The sequence below is a fragment of the Odontesthes bonariensis genome, chromosome 4 (genome assembly GCF_027942865.1).
Source record: "Odontesthes bonariensis isolate fOdoBon6 chromosome 4, fOdoBon6.hap1, whole genome shotgun sequence".
Lineage (NCBI taxonomy): Eukaryota > Metazoa > Chordata > Actinopteri > Atheriniformes > Atherinopsidae > Odontesthes > Odontesthes bonariensis.
Window position 1 is genome coordinate 35295338 of NC_134509.1, and position 20207 is coordinate 35315544.

Consider the following 20207-nt stretch of genomic DNA (forward strand, 5'->3'; position numbering starts at 1 on the left):
TTCACGTTTGTTGACGAACCGGCAAGGAGTCTGAAGGTGCAAGCCATGTCGACCGAGAAAGTAAGAGTAATCAAATATACCAGGGAGCGTGAGAGGGGTCTATTTGTTTTTGCGGTAGGTGTGTCAGAAAGCAAGTCGAAGTACTTCCCCTCAACTCCCGGGCCGGTCCAGCAAAGTTACATAGCGCAGTTTTTCCAACTCAGACCCTCGAAGAGCATAGGAGACAGGCCAATCGTAATATTAAAACTCATTCTAGCCGCACAATTTTTTTCAAGCTGTTATTTTAAGGTAGAAATGTTACATAGTATTGCTTTAAGTGGTAGATTTTGTTAACCTTTTCTTTTGTCATTCCTTTTTGAGTCTCAGTGTGGCCTGGGTGTCATCAGGTGGGAGGCTAGGCACTGTGGTGAGGACCTCACTTCCTGTTTTGGCATGCAAGTACATTGGGGCACTTTTAGTGTGTTTTTAGTGGCTTTTCATTTGTAGTGTTGCACCCCAGCTTAAATGTAGGGTAGGAGATCCTGGATTTTGAGTCCAGCGAAGCTGCATTTTGAAAATACACCGGTAAAAAGTCCCAACCCTTTTCTTCACTTTCCCACCGAAGCCACGCCTCTAGAGTACATGAACGCGCACGAAGGTGCACGAGCGCTGTTCTGACAGCAAGCAATGATCGTTGCCGTATTTAGTATATGATAACTATACATTTAATAATGCTAGGTGCTAGCCAAGCTGGCTCTAGTTTAGCTTCCTGTCAAGCTTCTGGACGCGTAATTCGTTCACGGAGCAGGGTACGCGCACAGGGGGAAGGAGGGGGAGGGAGGAGCAGATTGCAGTTTGATAGACAGCATCAGAATCCAATCATTGTTAACGGTCCGTTCAGTATGATTGGATGGTGTTTTTCCTAGATAGTACGTTCTAGAGGCCACTAAAACTTTTCATAATTGTGTCAAAACTTTTAATTAATTGGTTGCAATGGGGATGTGAAGAGTATTTCAAGCAATATGTAAAAAAATGTTCCAGAAAAAGATCCCCTACTCCACCTTTAAGAAAGAGGGACATATATCCAGTAGTATGCCTTCCCCTGAAGCCTCAGCCCACTGATTTTAATTCTCTGTTAGTCATTTGGCTCTTAGTATTGTTATAGCTGGCCTTTTAGCCTTCTATTAATAAAAATAATTTACTAAATTCCTCTTGTGTTTAACCCTTTTTTCTTATTTCTTCGCAGCAGCAGCTTTACTTAAGTTTTATTCATAAATATTATTTTCAATAAATATATTTGCTTTCTTTAATGTACTGCCTCTGCCTCCTCAGTCACGACCCTGTGTCCTCACAGCAATTGGGTTTCAGTTGTCATATCCTGGGGTGCAAGTCCCCAGGTGGCGTTGTTGGCTCTAAATTTTCATTCTTTACTCCGCTTCTCATCACACGTGCAATATCACGCTTCAGACGATACCAACTTGAGTAATGACAGATTAGTTGGGAAGTGGCATTCAATTCAATTCAATTCAGTTTTATTTATATTGCGCCAAATTACAACAAATGTCATCTCAAGGCACTTAAATAATATGGTCCAATTCAAGCCAATTGGAGTTCAATTCATTCATATAGAGCCAATTCCAAACCAATTTCCTAGCTAAGGAAACCAACAGATTGCACCGAAACTTGTCTGAGCGTGCCTGAGGCGACTGTGGAAAGGAACGACTCCCTTTTAACAGGAAGAAACCTCTGGCAGAACCAGACTCAGGAAGGGTGGCCATCTGCCTCGACCAGCTGGGGTTTGAGAAGACAGAAAAGAGGGGGAAAAAAAACACTGTAACACTATTCAAAGGATACCTGTTGGAACAGAGAAACACGAGTTAATGACCACAATAATGTCACATGTATTAGGATAAATGATGCCGGCTCAACTACGTCTGCAATGTTTTAGAACCCCCTCACCGCTTTTTTGATGTTTACTGCTGTCTCCGGTATTTGCCTAATTTTGATTCTTCTCAACCTGCTTCAAAATGGCAAGTCATGCACATGTCTAGAAAGGTCCGTAAAAGCACCATAAACGTCCATTTTCAAAATAATCAACTCACCGGAGTGGTTACTGGTGTGCACTGGTAATCCATGTCAAATTTGTGGCGAAAAGTTGCTTCTGTCGTGTTTTATTTGACATTTTGTACTGGATGTTCGTTGATATTACTCCGCCACCGCTAAGAAAATAGTGCGAGCATGAACGAGCTGCCAAATAAAACACGACTGTCATGTTCTATGTGAACTTTGCCTGTATTTGTGTTGCCCTTTCTCCCCCTATTGGCGTTTAAGAGTAGTTCATTACTTTGTTTATTTACGCTTTTATTTGGAAAAGGTAGATTTAGTCACATGTTTAGTCTGATCAGGAAGAGCTTAGTGTCTACATGCCATGCGGCCTGCTTGCAGCTCTTGCTATTGTCTCCTTTCCTCCTACTTTTGTGCCTTGGAAAATTATCGCTTGTGAGTTGAGTTTACATTTTCAGTTAATCTTGTTGTTACACAGATTCCTGGAGTGTATTGTTACATAAATGTTTGGTTTATTTATATGTAAATTCTGCTACTGCGAAATTAACAGTTATTAACAGTTTGTATTGTCATCTTTTGTGACTATATTGTTATTTTAGTAACAATCCAGTAATTGGTAATTATCTTTGTATCATTTCAGTTTTACAAGACAAAATATTGTTCATGAGAATGAAGACAACAGTAAAGGCCATTAAACTTTACTCCAGCCTCTGAGTTCTCTTGGATCTTGTTCGCTATCTGTCAATTTGTGTACAGACACACACACTGAGGACAGAATAGTAAAAAAGCGTTGTCACAACAGGCACGACAGCTTGGAAAGCAAGGTACTGTGCAAGCTCAACGCCTTTCTCTCAAAAGTCTCCATATCTCCTCTTCTCATACATCGTTGGAGAAGCTCAATTTATGATGTCACATGCTAGTGAAGTTGGACAGGGTCAATCACCCGACAAAAATCATGGTGTTACAGAGAAGAACGCAGCACCCAAAGCAAAATCACAGAGTTCTATCTCCTCCACCTCATCTAATTCTTTCTCTGCAAGCAGGGCAGCAATCAGAGCCGTGCTAAAGCTGAAGCCGCACGTGCAAGTGCCCCTTTCGTTCAACGCGAAGCTGAATTAAAGTTAGCAGAGGCTCGTCTAGCCGCTGAGTTGAAGGTGGAAGAGGCCCGTCTAACTGCATATGTGAAAGTCAAAGAGGCACGCATAATGGCTGAGTTATCCACTTTAACCCATTGGCGCCTAAAGCACCTGCAAAAAAGGCTGCTCAATGCCTAAGCCAGTTTTTAGAAAAGGTCCCCAATGCCTGAGGGTTTTTTGAACTAAAAACAATTTATTGAAAACACCTAAGAAAAATTCAATATTTTTTCCCTGGCTGGATTGTATTACTTTTTTTTTTTAATCAATGTTGGACATTTGGTTCATGTAGTTTTGCTTTATGAGAGCAGAGTGAACAGAGTGAACAGAGAGCAGAGCATTCGAGTGTCTGGCATCGCAAATTAAGCTCTGAGAGGACAGAGGAAATGCAACCTCGTCTGTTACCTTACTCCAGTCACTGATCTATCTAAAACAACATTGATCAACACTTTCAGAGTACTCCAGAATTGAGTATTTACCACCAGCAAATTTGTTTGGAGGAAGAGCTGCTGCGGCCTGCGGTCCTTGGGGCCCTGTTACTTTGAGGACATGGCTGCCCTAGCGCCTACCGATGACAACTTGGTGCATACATACACCAACAAGGATATTACTAACCTTAAGGAAGACATCCGGAAGCTTTCCGATGAACTGAAATCCAAGAATGAAATGTTGAACTCACTTCTGGACCTGGCCCACCAGCAGTCCATGCATATTGCCTCACTGAAAACAGCTCTACAGGACACAGTTCTCTGGGATCCTGACACCTCACCCCGGCCTTCCTCGAGCTCAACACCAAGGCACACACTTTGGTCTGAAGTGGTATGCCGCAAGAAGAAAGCGTCGAATCGTGATGACCTAGTCCTCTCCACTCAGGTCGGACGGGGCCCTGGTCGATCCACCACCCAGCTATGGCCCTGTAGCTGCCTCAGGAAAACGTCGGCAGCTCCTCAGGGATGCGGTTAGTGGACACACCGATACTCATCACCGTTTGGACCGGGAGCATGGTCCCGTGGGGGCTCGGACCATGGGATGTATGCCTGCGGTCGCTGCTGCTGTCGTCTCCCAACCCGCGGCCGCTGTTGCTGGAACCTCTGCCTCATCTTCTGTCGCTGCTGGACCGACGACCCGGAGTGCTTCGCCGGCTGGGTCTGGCTCCCACGGACGTGGCCCAGTTGCAATCATCGTGGGAACATCCATGGTCAGGCATGTCCAGGTAACCAGGTGCCGCACATTCTGTTACCCAGGTGCGTTGGTCAATGACATCACCAACTCCGCCCATGAGCTTTCACAGAACAAATCATCCGTGTCCAAAATAGTAGTTCACACAGGCATAAACGATCTCAAGCTGCAGCAATCAGAGACCCTTAAGCAAGACTTTATCACCCTCATCCACAGCATTAAACAGTTAAAGAAACAATGCATCATCTCCGGCCCACTTCCCTCACCTCGGTTTGGGGACATCAAATTCAGCCGCCTGCAACAACTTCCCATTTGGCTCAAAGGACACTGCAACTCCAACAATATTCCATATGTGGACAATTTTACAACCTTTTATAATAGACCATACCTTTTCAAACACGACGGCTTACATCCAAATCATACAGGATCTCATCTTTTATCCATGAACATTAAACTGACTCTTCAATCAAATAAACCATTTTCAGATTGACGGTACAACAGCCACAACTCAGTCAAACTCCAATCTTCTCCAGCCAAACCCTCATCTACAGTACACCATATACCAGTTCACATCACCAGCAGATGTTACAAACACCTCCAGTCACATCCATACACTAGTTCCAGATGTCTCCGCCCCATACACCAAGTACCTCTGAGAAAAACAACCCCACAACAGAAGTTTTCCTCAACTCTTAACATGGCTATTTTAAATGTTCGATCTCTTTTAAATAAATCTTTTATCATAAATGATCTGATTTTAGACCATAATATCGATTGTCTCTTTTTAACTGAAACCTGGCTTGGCGCTGACGCACCAGTTACTCTCACCGAGGCTTCCCCACCAAATTTTAATTTTTTATTTTCTATCAGGGGTGGCAAAAAAGGCGGTGGAACTGCATCTATTGCTCGAAGCTCAGTTTTAACAAAGACAGTTCTTTTAAATAATTATTCTTCTTTTGAGCATCATTCCTTTGTTTTCAGCAACCCACCTGTATTATGTGTCACAGTCTACAGACCACCTAAGCCTCCTTCCTGTTTTATTCACGAGTTTTCTGACTTTTTAACATTCATACACTCAAAATACAGCAAAATTTTAATAACTGGTGATTTTAACTTGCATATTGACAACAGTTGTGATTTTTATGCAAATTAGTTTTTAAACCTATTGAACAGCATGGATTTTAAACAACACCTCACACAGCCTACTCACAACAGAGGACACACCCTAGATTTGGTCATAACCTATGGCCTGTCCACTGGTGTGTCCTCTGTTGTTGACCTGGCTGTGTCAGACCACTACTGTATGTTTTTTAATGTCACCAGTTTTATCCAACAGGAGGCCCCGGTGAGAACCGTGAGGAAGCAGTATATTACTTCTGAAGTGGCTGCAGATTTTATTAACATTTTACATCATACCCCTGCACAGTTTTTACCTGCATCGTGTGATTTTATTGTTGATTATTTTAACAGCAAACTGAAGTCAGCCATTGATGCTGCAGCTCCACTTAAAACAAAATCCGTAAAAGTTAAAACCATACCACCGTGGAGAAATGAGAGAATCAAACAAATGAAAAGGAACTGCAGGAGAGCAGAAAGAAAATGGAGGAAAACAAAATTAACCATTCACTTACAGATTTTTCAGGAACAACAAAAAAATTACAATAGTGCAGTAAAACAGGCAAGAACCCTCCATTTTTCAAATCTTATTACACAGAACAAAAATAATCCTAAATTCCTTTTCAAAACATTCGATCTTTTAATAAACACAGATTTTAACAAGTCCTCCATCCCAGCATCAGATGCTGCATGTGAGGACTTTGCAGACCACTTCAGAAGTAAGATCAATGCTATTAGATCCAGCCTTTTATCTCAACAAAATGTTGATTTTAACATTTCTGAAGCATTGTTTTTACCGGAGGAAACACTGGATAGTTTTGTCCTGGTTGATGCCAAGATGCTTGGTCGAGTTTTCTCCCAACTAAACCCAAAAACCTGCCTTTTAGGTCCCATTCCCACATCTCTTTTAAAGACATTTTATGGTTTCTTCGAGTGTGAGCTTTTAAATATTGTAAATTCCTCTCTTCAGACGGGTGTTTTCCCATCTGCCTGTAAAACTGCAGTGGTGAGGCCCCTTCTGAAGAAGAGCAATTTAGATCACAAGATTCTTGATAATTACCGACCTGTATCCAACTTACCGTTTTTAAGTAAAATTATAGAAAAAGTTGTTTTTATCCAATTAAATGAGTTTTTAAACAAACACAATATTTTTGAGAAACATCAGTCTGGTTTTAGGAAGAACCACAGTACAGAGACAGCCCTTTTAAAGATTGTAAATGATCTCAGGTGTAACATGGACTCACAGAAGCTTTCAGTCCTGGTGCTGCTGGATCTTAGTGCAGCTTTTGATACAGTAGATCACCACATTTTATTAAACAGACTTAGAAGCCTGGTTGGTGTCTCTGGCACTGTTCTTAAATGGTTTTATTCCTATCTCACGGATCGACGGTTTTTTATAAGTATGGATACATGCTCCTCAAGAATCCATAAAATCAAGTGTGGGGTTCCCCAAGGATCAATTTTAGGCCCATTGCTTTTTAATCTGTACATGTTGCCACTTGGGTATGTCGTCAGGAGACATGGCATTAGTTTTCACAGCTATGCTGATGATACACAGCTTTACATTGCCGTGTCTCCTGATGACCTAGAACCAGTTAACATTCTTTTAAACTGTATTTTAGATATAAAGTCATGGATGGCAGAGAATTTGTTACAGCTCAACCAGGGCAAGACTGAAGTTTTAATTATTGGTCCTGAAGACAAGAGAGAGATAATTTTACCCAAACTACAAAATTTTAAATCTTCTCAACATGTAAAAAATCTGGGTGTTCTTTTTGACTCTGAGCTGGATTTTATCCAACATATTAGAAATGTAACAAAGACAGGATTTTATCATCTTAAAAATATTGCCAGAGTCCGCCCATTTCTCTCTCTTGCCAGCACGGAGGTGCTGATGCATGCTTTTATTTCTAGTAGAATAGATTATTGTAATGCCCTGCTCTCTGGTCTTCCCAAAAAAAGTATTCATTACCTACAATTAATACAGAATTCAGCTGCACGTGTGCTGACCAAGACCAGAGGGCGGGAACACATTACACCAATTTTAAAATCGTTGCATTGGCTCCCCGTGCATTTCAGGGTTGATTTTAAGGTTCTTTTAGTTGTTTATAAATGTCTTAATGGTCTTGGGCCTTCTTATCTATCTGATCTGCTTTTAAATTATGAGCCCTCGCGGACCCTGAGGTCCTCTGGTGCCGGCCTTTTAGTTGTTCCTAAGGTTCGAACAAAAACTTATGGTGAGACGTCGTTCCACTATTATGGACCTCATTTGTGGAACAGCCTGCCAGAGAACCTCAGGGCTGCAGAGACTGTTGAAGTTTTTAAAAAGAGGCTCAAGACCTACCTTTTTAGTTTAGCTTACAGCTGAATTTTATTTCATTTATTTATTTATTTATTTATTATTTTTATATATTATTATTTTTTTGTTAAATTATTTTACTATATACTTATTTATCCAGTGTTTTTCCTCATGGGGATCTTCCACACCGGAGACTATGCCCGCTCGGTCTGTGGGGTCATTACTGTGGGGACCGCCCTGGCTCGGGGTGGCTGGGGGATCCTGCACTGCAGCCCTTGCTGTGGTGTGGATGCCGGCCTGCCCTGATCCGGGCGGTTCCCCGTGGTGGTGGCCTCTGTGGTCATTGGTGGGCTGGCTCCCGGTGTGGACAGATCCCCAAGATACCGTTTCCTCGCTTCAGCGTCAAGCCAGATTTTAATGTAGATTTTAATGTTGATTTTAATGTTGATTGTTGTTGATTGTTGTTGATGTTGCTCATGTTGGGGGTGGTGGGGGGGTAGTATGTGTGCAGTGTGGTTGTCGGTGTGATGTTGTGTGTGAGTTTATGAATTGAATTGATTTTATTACTGATTTTATTATGTAAAGCACTTTGTGTTGCTTTTTTCTTTAGTATGAAAGGTGCTATATAAATAAAGTTTGATTTGATTCAGGATAATATCCAATGCTGCTATTTATTATACTACTATTACTATACTGTTACTATACTATAACTAAATCATAATCATAATATCAGCAATAATAATGAATGATAAAAAACCCTGCAATATATCTTGCATTGTGCAGTTATACTGTATACTTCAGTGACACGACTTCTAAAACATCATAGTTGTCATACTGGCAGTAATTCGCACCGGGCTCTCTTTTTTTTGACATAAGGCCAACGCCACTCAAATAAGAATGAGAAGTCGTCAGAATGCAGCGCAAGAATAAATAATTATCTCCAGATCATGTCGAAACGATCTCGTGCCATCACTCGGGCGACATTTGTCTGATACAGCCACTTGCTCTGCCTCCAGTAATCCCGGCGAGTTGGTAGTTTGATTATTCCAAAAGTTAGGCAGAGACCGATGAAAGATTTCATCTCCTGCTTTGACACGGGGCTCCACTTCGAGTTGGATGGTGTGTGGCCGCGCGCCTGATCCGCATATAAGTTTGTCTGTGTCACCAACATATCCCAAACTTCATCAGTGAAAATATGCGAGAGCACTAAAGGACTTGCATCTTCAGATATTGGCACCTTCAGCCCCGGTGTACGAGTAAACTTTTGTTGACGTTGGGTGCGAAATCCAGCGGACTGCCTCTCTTCCTCTAATAAATTCTGTTGATCATTCCCTTCCAACTCCACATCACTTCCATCGCTGTCACAGTATGTCTCGTTAACCGCAGCCATTGTAGCCGAGCTGTCAAATTAGCTACAAACGCACAATTGCAGAACAGGCTAATCGAAAACACCCACCTCATGTGTATTTGAACCAATTATTGTGCATTACATGCTACATGCGTCTTGAAAATAATGATAAATGAACAATGTTGCGCTACGCAACAACCGGCGTTAGGGACAATGTTGCGCTACGCAACAACCGGCGTTAGGGGCAATGTTGCGCTACGCAACATCCGGCGTCAATGGGTTAAAACATGAGAAGGAGGTAGCTGTAGCCTTGGCAGAAGCTGAAGTCCTCGAAGCAGCAGCAGAGGCAGGTGAGAGAGAGGGCAGTGCGAGTCACCGCAATTCAGTTCACGTCGCCATGCAGCGCACCCGCGACTATGTCGAACAGCACTCCAAGCTACATCTCAGTGATGCAGGGCCTCCAGAACTTCAACCATATACACCATCCTTGTTGCCACTTATCAAATCTGATGTCCTAACAGATAAAAAAGAGCGCATCCCTAACATTGACAGCGGTGCTTCTCACGTCTTACTTAAGAGTGATGTTCCTGCAGCAAATCAGCCTGAGAGGGCAACGCCGGTGGTTCGCCAACGCACCACGACGAACAACGACAACCACAAGGCACAGCAACCCAAAAGGCAAACGTCAGCAATTCATCACCAGCCCCCTGCCAGCCCTCCCTTCGCAGAGCCAGATGCTTTCACTTTCAACAAAGTTTCATTTTAGCCGCATACTGATGATAGGACAGGTATGAGTGATATCACAAGGTACTTAGTGCGTCGCGAGCTTGTGAACTCTGGTCTAGTCAAGTTCAGTGATCGCCCAGAAAGTTACTGGGTGTGGAAATCTTCATTTCACAATGCCATAGATGGACTTAACTTAAAGCTATGGTAGGTAATCCTAGAGAGCTAGCAAGAGAGCTAGCAAGATTCGAAAGTGTCCACTCCTCTAAGCTCCACCCCCCCCTCCCCATTCCGTCAGTGCTTCATCCAAAGCCGGTGGAACCGCATGCGCACATGGAGCAGGGAGCCGGCAGAGGGGGGCATAGGCAGAAAGCAGAGGCATCTGATTGGTTTTTTGTAGGCGACCAATCCGAGATCAGCGGGACGCTGATCTCGGATTGGTCAGCTTTTTCTCAGTCCTGCAGCTGCCACAGAGGTCTGATTATTTTCGTCCCTTTTTCTAAATACATCTTGTGTAGATTTCTCTCAGGATAGACGGACCATTTCACCCAGTATTACAAAATGTGTTTCTGAACAGGATTACCTACCATGCCTTTAAGCACAAGCGAGGAACTTGACCTCTTAACAAAGTGGTTGGGAAATCAGTCTTCAGAGTACATCAGAAGGATCCGTTCTGTGCACGTCGCTAACCCCGCTGTAGGCTTGAGGATGGCCTGGGATCGCTTAGAGGAGTGTTACGGCTCCCCTGAAATAATCAAAAGAGCTCTTTTTGAAAGGATAGAGAGCTTTCCTAGAATCGGTCCCAAGGACGCTTTGAAGCTCAGGGAGCTGGGAGACCTATTAAGGGAGTTAGTCTGCTAAGTCTGAGGGCTACTTACCTGGTCTCTCATACCTGGATACCGCCAGGGGAGTCAACCCTATCGTGGGAAAGTTACCATACGGTCTGCAAGAGAGGTGGCTAGCTCATGGTTCTCTGTACAAAGAGCAGCACAATGTATCTTTTCCTCCATTTGCTTTCTTCACAGACTTCATATGTAAAGAAGCACACAGAATTTACCCAGTAATTGGTAATTATCTTTGTATCATTTCAGTTTTACAAGATAAAATATTGTTCATGAGAATGAAGACAACAGTAAAGGCCATTCAACTTTACTCCAGCCTCTGAGTTCTCTTGGATCTTGTTCGCTATCTGTCAATTTGTGTACAGACACACACACTGAGGACAGAATAACGACAGAAGCAACTTTTCGCAACGAAATTTGACATGGATTACCAGTGCACACCAGTAACCACTCCGGTGAGTTGATTATTTTGAAAACGGACGTTTATTGTGCTTTTACGGACCTTTTTGGACATGCGCATGACTTGCCATTCTGAAGCAGGTTGAGAAGAATCAAAATTAGGCAAATACTGGAGACAGCAGTAAACATCAAAAATGTGGTGAGGGGTGTTCTAAAACATTGCAGACGACTCAGAAAAGAGGCTTAATGTTGAAAATACCGCAGTTCTCCTTTAAGTATATACAATAGGAAATAACACAACTGTAGCTGTACATGTGTGCAGAAGTTCAGCACAGCTCAACAGAAGTTGAATAATGCAATAATAGCTTAAATATACTAGGTGCTGTAATGATACAAGTCCAGAGTGTGCAGTTCCCTGAGATAGAGAAGTAGTGGACTATATTGACCATAAAAGTAACACTTCTGTAAGTTGTGAGCATGTGTGCAGAAAGTCAACAGAGTGCAATAGCAATTTTCATGGTGCAATATTAAGATCAAGTCCAATGTGTGCAGTTCCTGAGATAGAGGTAGTGAAATATTGAAATATTGTCTATAGTAGGCTGCTATGTGATGTTTAGGAGTCTGATGGCAGTTGGAAAGAAAGAGTTTTTCAGTCATGACGTCGTACATTTCAAACTCCTGTACCTCCGGGCTGAGGGTAGGAGTGTGAACAGCCTGTGTTGGAGGTGAGTGTGGTCCCTAAGGATGGAGACAGCTCTCCTGTGGACTCTGCAGTGATAGATGCTCTGCAGAGCATTGGTGAGCAATGGTGTCCTGGTGATCTTTTCGGCTGTCTTCACCACTCTCTGCAGGTGTTTATGGTCCACGGCTGTTGTGCTGCAGTAATGCAGTTGGTCAGGGGGCTCTTGACCACGCAGCTGTAAAAGTTGCAGAGGATTTTAGTGAACAAACCAAACTTCGTCAGCCTCCTGAGGAAGTACAGCTGCTGTTGAGCCCTCTTGACCAGCTGTGTGGTGTTTAGTATCCAGGTGAGGTCCACCCTGATGCACCAGGTGAGGACGCCCAGGTGCTTGAAGCTGCTCACCCTCTCCACTTCAAACTCTTGGATGAACAGTGGCCAATTCCTCATGTCCATTATCATCTCCTTTATCTTGTCTGTGTTGAGGGTGAGATTATTCTCGTCACACCACGTCACCAGACTGTCCACCTCCCTCCTGTAGGCTGCTTCTTCCTCCTCAGTAAAGCGGCCGATCAGGACTACAGATGAATACTAGCCTTTGGCTAACTCTGGCATGTTACAGATGTACTGTTATTAATATGCACTGTCCTGTTAGAAATAAAAAAATTGAAAATCACTGCAATGTCGTCAGCGAACTGCGAGCTACGCAGTCATGGGTGAACAGGGTGTGGAGGATGGGGCTGAGGACACGTCCCTGTGGGATGCCAGTGTGTGTAGTTGCACTGGCTGAGGTCTTGGTACCAGTCCTGACAGACTGGTATCTACCTGTCAAGAAGTCCAGGAGCCAATCACAAAGGGTGGGATGCAGGCCGAGTGCAAATAGTTTGTGGAGGCACATGCTCTAAGGGCCCGTCCTGAAATGTTGTTTGGTCCTGCTGCCTTGCAGGGGTAGATCTTCCTCAGTGCTTTGTGTACTTGGCTCGTTGAAACTGTTGATTGTGTGTGTGACTCCTCTTTGTGCTGTAGCTGCTGATCTTAAACCAAGTGTAGAAGATGTTGAGGTCATCTGGCAGACTGTCTACAGAGCTGATGGTGCTTGTGGAGGTCCTGTAGTCTGTAATGTGCTGTAGGTTTTGCCGCAACTGCCTGGGGGCAGCTCTGTAGAAAAAGCTGTCAAATTTCTCCCTGTTCTGCTTTTTTGCCTCTGTGATGCTTTCCTCCGTCCGTACTTGGCAGCTTTGTACTCCATCCTGCGGCCTGAGTTAAATACAACAGATTGAGCACACAGCTTGTGTCGTACCTGACTGTTAGGGCTTCTGGTTTGACAACTGACCTCATGGTTGTTGTGATAAAATCTCTTTTTTTTAATTATTATTAACTTAAAATTTGGATTTTTTTTTTGGTGTAATCTGCTATAACACATGTCTCTGTTTTAAATCAACTGAACTCCTTCTCCTTCTGGATCTTTTCCAAACCATCAGGGAATCCCTGAAACCTTGCTCTTGGCTTTCTGCAGTGCTGGCAGTTCCCTCCCTCTCTTCCTCCTTCTGCCTTCTCATTTGACAATCTGCATTGCAGTGTTAGGCTTCCCCCCTCCCCCTCCTCTTCTTCTCCTCTTTTGATCTTTGCAGCATTGAACAAATAGGAAGGCTATCCTCTCAGTCCGCAACTTAGCATGCCTATACACCCTCTTCCCGCCTGCTCATGCCTTCCTCCTCTCTCCCCAGCTCTGCATCTTTTGCACCCCAGTTGTATTGTGATACCACTGCGCCCTCTACAGAGCAGACAGCTGATATTACATTCAGCTGCCTCATAAGGTCTCTACAGGTGTTAGGAAAGAGGAAAGAAAGGAAAGATCAAAGAAAAAAATAGTAAGACTTGAGTTAGACTGTAAGATCAAGATACGTCTGTTTGTGAACTGCGACAGAGCGCATTATTCCAAAATGGGAGCAATTTAAAATCCTTAAACTACCTAAAATCACACTGAAACACGGAAGAATATTTAGAGACAAAGATAATTTAGAAACAAATCGGAATATTAAGTTTGATTTCCAGGAACACTTTTCAAAAAGCCAGAATATGGCTACAACATCAGTATGTTTCAAAACATCATAATCCTGTGGATAATTTGTTCAGTCATAGGTTGATAGACAATTTGACAAAAAAATATTTGTTCCAGCAGGTGAAGTTAGGTCTATACAAACACAGTTTCATGTTATTTTTTAAAAAATGTCCATCCATTCATCTTCTATACCCTCTTAACCCAATTCAGGGTCACGGGGGGGGGGCTGAAGCCTAAAGCTAGATTTATAGTTGACGCGTTGCTCATGGTGCGCGACGTCAAAATGACGTATTTCCACCTGTGTTTTTAACTTATTTGATGGCCTGATAAGGACCGGACGATTTTTATGATATGTCATAATGGGTAAAAACCTTAGAATTGAAAGAGGTTGAGATTTTCCTTTCACCTAGCTGTGCCTGAATCACACATTTAGATGCTGATCAAACTGCACCATATGTAATGTTGGTAGAATGTATAGGGGGTTAAGACAGATACATCTGCATTAAAACTGCCCATCATGAGTCTGATATTAAAAGGATATAATGCTGCATTGATGGTACATTCAACATTTTTGCAGTTTATCCTCTTTTGTTTGTCAGTTAGATTTCAATTCAGCTATGTCAGTATCTCTTCACATCTTGGATATTAATGTGTGACTGTTGATATGACTTGTGTTGTTAGAATACTGAATTATATCGTAACCAGGAGATGCTGTTCTTCAGGTGGGACCTATCCTTAAGTAAGTAAAAGCAAACGTATGTCATAGAAGTTGGAAAATCTTTGTGCAAAAGACTTGTTTGTAAAGGATTTACACGTAAATCCTTTGATATTGTGAGGGAGGTTAATATGTATGTTTTCATTCAGAATTAGTTCTGACGATATTTCAGTTCACATATAGGCTACTTTGAAGTCAAGATTTTGGTCAAAGCCGAAGAATTTAGATTTGTTTAACACACCAGAACCCGAGAATTAGAACCAGGCAAAAACTGGCACAGAAAACCATATCAGCATTAAACCCCAAAAAGATATTAGAAGATTTTTTCAAAAACTTGTTATCCAGACTGGCCCAGATCAAACTAATTAAAATCATTTATAGGATGCTGTTGAAATCTTACTCACAATTGTTATTTCTCCATCCTCTGCCTTGTTGGCACTGGGGGATGCTTCACACTTAAAGATGTCTCCACTGCTTGTGGCATATGAACTCAGACAGACTTTAGTTGTTTTTTACTGAAATGCTGGATGGAAAGTATATTTAGAGGTAAAATAATAAAACAGATTTTATTACCATATTTTTAAAAAAAATTCAAATTTATCTAGAGAGATTCAGTATATGATACGTGGTGACGTCAAACGGATGGAATGTGTTAAACATGTGCATTGCGTGCATGAGGTGGCAGTTTTGTCTGCGGCCTTTACCTTATTTCTCCAAACCACATCCCACCCCCAGCCCAACCATGAACCTATATATACAGGTCAGGTGCCGGGCTTCATGGCAACAGATTAAGTTAGCTCCCTGATTGGCTGTTTATATCTGTGAGAACTCTGCTGCTGTCAGAAGTGCTGAGTGGACCCTCTTTTTTTTAAAAGGCCCCAGCCCTGCCCTTCATATCCCACCCGGCTGGTTCATGGCCTCCTATTATTTAGCAGATTTGTTTTTGCGTCCTGGCTGAACCTTCTAGTTTGTGAGGAAAAAACTGAAGTGGGGGATCATATATGTGCCTCTGCTGGGACGCCGGGGGCATAACCTAACAAATGTGTGGGGTCAATTGGTAAGGACTGCTTTCTGTTGTGTTCCTTGTGCAGAGGTATAGGGAGTACTGCTAAGTTGTGTGCCGAGGTGAGGAATGGAGGTGATGGAGAGCTTGGATTTGGAAAACATTGACTGGGACTATACGTTCCTACTTTAAACTACTAACTCTTAAAGCTGAAGTGTTTCAGAGCCTCACAGTGAGAACTTGGACTCCTGATGAATTTGAGGCAAGTGTTTTGGTTTGTTAGTTGTTGTAGATTTACTTTTACAAGTTTAAAACAACTTAGTAGTACCTCTATTCTCTGATCTGTGTGAGTGTTTGTAAAAATAAACTCTCATGGATTACTAAGTTTTGGGATGAATGATTTTTTTTTCAAGCTGAAACAGAAGGGGAGCGAATGTGACGTTGATGATGATGCTTCTGCCAGGTTGTTTGTTAGGTGACTCAGATATTAAGAGTGAGCTCCTCTTGCTCGCTGCTACAGGCTGGGCTGAAGAAGAGAATGTCAAAGTTACTTGTTGTTCTGACTCTAAGAACATCGGTCAGTAAAAAAATAACTGCTGTGGTAGCAGGTGGTAGACTTGGGCAGAGGAAGAACTTAGATGACAAAGGCAATCGATTAGACAAATGACAGGTGATAGGAAAACAGCTGCAAAAGCAGGAAGGTATAGTTGATGACGAGGAGTTCTGGATTGATGAGCTGCAAGAAGGTAAGGTACTCAGCCTGTTTTTATGACATGAGTCTTCAGAAGAGGGAGACAAACGAAAATGGCCAAGTGAAAAGGAATGAAAAAAAAAGACTCAGACAAAGCTAAATGAAAAAAATAATTAATAAAATGCAGATGAAATAAAAGGACGCAAAATTGAAATAGACCAGTGTGTTTGGTTCAGACAAGGTCAGCAAAAGGTCAAAGAAACATAAGAGGATTTAAGAGAATTTAATTTATTTTTTTGCCTCTGATTGTTACATTGAATCAGAAGTCACAAAGCAGCTTCCTTTCTTCTATCCCTGAAACCTCCAGGACCATTTGAAGTAAGGAAGAGGCTTTAGTGAACCTACTCAGATAAGGACAATGAAAGAGATATCAACTAAAGAGAGTGAGGTAGCAGGGGGAGCAAGGTCAGCGAGACAAAAAATGTTATTCTCGGTACATTTAACATCAAGCCCTGCAGGCGACAACAATGGCGTCAGCAAGGGCCTTCCATGTGTAAACGTTGCTAGATTTCTCTCTGGCTGATTTCAGTGTGCTCGAACAGCACAAAGTCCAAACAATTGAGAGGTTTTTCTGTTTTTCATTGTGCTCAGCAGGTCACAACTTCTATAAAGACACAAAGGTTACAGCAGCTGTGGTGCTACACAAAGCTGCCATTAAAAAGCTGCTGCGTTTTTGTTGAGAATGTGAAGCTTACATCTGAAGGAGGCTAAAAACTTGTGCTATGATGGTGCTTCGGTGAGGAGTGTTACTGGTTGAGGTACTGTCCTGCTCGCTCATCAAGAGTTTACAAAGTGAGGGGAAATTAATGCTGCTGCAGTTGTGAGGAGTGATAAATTGTATGGTGTGAATGTGATTGGTTGTTTGGTTCTGTAGTCAAACAATTTTTAATTTTTAATCAAATTTTGGAAGATAACAATGAGATTATATGCTGGACTGTTAACTGATCATTTAGTTTTTAAGCAAATATTCTGTCAAATATTTGTTTATTCCACCCTCTCATATGTAAAGACTTGCTATTTGTAGTTGAACATGACAAAGAAGGAAATCTGTCTCGGAAATAGAAAGCTTTTGGTTGTCATGACTCATTTCATATTTATAAGTTTATATTTCAATTTTATCATCTCGCAGAATTACACTAGTAATTAGATGACAGAGTCCTGCACTCTGTAATGCCTGTTTTCTGACATTTCACAGACCAAGGTCTTAAATAAAGAAAACATCTGAGGGATTCATAAATCATAATGATTGTTGATGATGATCATGGATTGTTTAACTACATCTCAAAACGAAAGCAAATTTCAGCTCCAGTAGTTAGGTTTGGTCAAGATTAGAACTGTCTTGCTGATTAAAGAATAACTTAGATTTATCATCGCCTGAGTGGAATGTTTATGTTTTAAAAAGCATGAGTCATAATTTCACTGTTCGCCTTTGTTCCAAGTTCATTCCTGTTTATGTAAGCTACAGGGTTTTTTTTCTCAACATGTCTTCTAGCTTCTTGACCAGTTAAGCAGAGTCTGAACAAGTTTACAGACTTCAGTGTTATGACCAAACGTGATGTCAATGATTTATTTGAAAAAACTATCTATAATCAAAATAATCATTTTGGGGGGGGGGCAAAACTCTTTTCCCCTCTTTACTTAAGTGTAAAGCTGAATTGTGCAGGTTTTTTTTCTGTCTGTTGTTGTTTACAAATGTGAGCTGCTGGATGCATTTTTTTCTTTGGTCAGTCACACTGAGGTGTGACAGACGCTAGCTGGGTTTCCATTGCTGAGTTTGATTTGCCTTTAGAAGATCTGAATAAGAAAAAGTGAATGGAATGAATGTGAAATGGAATGAAAATCTGAAAAAAACTATGGTTTCAGCCTGTTTAGAAAAACAACTTGATGACATTAGGGGGAATAAACACATTTTTATGAGAGGTGTCTGATCTGGGAATAGAGATTAACATTATGTGTTTTACCAGCTGTTTTTGGTTCAACACACAGTAAAACCATGTTACCAAGCAGTGTCTTCCCAGACATGATTATGATTCAAATATACCAGATATTCCTGAAGCTTTCTACGTTTTTGCCTTGTAGATGTATACTAAAGGTGTTATCTTTTTCCCATCTCGAAGAGTTGTTACTGGCTAGGACAACTACTACTTTACTGGATCACAAACACGAGCAAACCATCTTATATTTCCATTCTGTGGGGAGAGTATACATCTTAACTTTTTTGCTTCAAACCAGTCAGTGGAAATGGGTCTGATTCACTTTTTTTTTTTTTTTTTTTTACAGCTTTCGAAAAATTTGCTTTACATTCACTTTGCTTGTGTCTGGAAACCGAATGACACAGATCTTAGTTATTTGAATAATAGCTTTGACCTGGAAAGGTTAAGCTTGGTCAGAAGTGTAAGATGGAAAAAAAGCTTTGCATTATCATGAAACTGTGAAAACTGGTAATGTTGCCCTAACATGACATTAGTTATACAGCCTAGACATTGCTTTCTGTGCTGTCCCGTTATAAGCACTTTAATAGGATGCAAGTATGTAAAGTGATGAGACCTAGATGTACTTCTTAAGCATGTTCACTATCTTGATTAATAAAACTAAACAGTTGACATTTCTGTTCTTAAATCAATCTTTTGGAAAAATTTTAATTTATTCTTGGGGAACATTAATTTTTTTTAACAAAAATTAAGTAGATATTAATATGTCTAAGAAAACAAATTAACATTTGGTTAGATTTCTAATTTTAGTAAACAAAATGACTGTAAGTGTAATTCAAATAACCTCTTTGCTGTATCTAAAATGGTGCCAAAGAGTTTAGATCATTAAGTGTCTTAAAGCTTTCTGTATGTTTCTTGTCCTATGAATTATGATAACATACAACATAAGTAAACAATAACAAGACAGTATAAAACCTTGCCAGCTATGTGGTTGCCATGACTATAACGGATATCTGTTCCTGCAGGTTTCCCAAGGGGACGCTACTGAGAAGCTGGCTCACCAAGTCGCGGCCCAGGTTGCTGCTGCTGATCGCAGGGTTGAAGAGGCCTCAGGTGACCCTCATGAGGAGGAAAAGGATGAAGCGCACAAAAGTAGCAAAGGCCACGTAAGCGGTAAATATGGCTTATGTTGCATGGAAGAATGCTAAACCCCACTATTAATGGAAACAAAGGTCCAGCAAGAAAACCTTCACCTATATTTATACATATAATATATATATATATATATATATATATCACAATTCACTATGGTTTTCAACACACAAGGTATTCCTAAAGCATAATTTTGGATGTGAAGGGATGTGATCTAACTGTTGATAAATGCTAAATCATCTAAAAAATCTAAAACATCAGCAGTTATTTTTTTGTTGTTGGTTTTTTTTACCCTTTTTTCAGGCCTAATAGTTAATTAGTTAAAAGATAGAGTCAATTAGTAAAAAGAAAGGGCTGAAAAACAATGTTACTGAGGTTAAACACAAAGGCTGACTCAAATATGAGTCCAGTGTGTTTGGGATAATGCCAAAAACTAAACTGAACAAAAATGATGTTTTCCTAATATGGTCATCTCTCGGAACTAGTACCAAATTATTTCCAGATTTATCTGAATAATGAGTGCCATGTCCCTCTTATTTTCAAAGCCTGCTTAATAACTTCTCATGTCAGCATTATCTTATTATGGTTTAATGGATTAAACTGACCAAATATGTGGACCATTCAATTCATTCTATGTTTATTACATAATTTTTATGCAATTTGATCCATGTGTCTTATAACTACAATCAGCTTTTCCATGATTTATGTCATGGGAGACCGCACATCTCCCCAAAATCTGACCTATGTGACTTTGTTTCATACATTTACATGCAAAGAAAATGCAAAGAAAAAAGTGGTTATGGGAGCATCTGCATGTGAAGGATGAAATAGT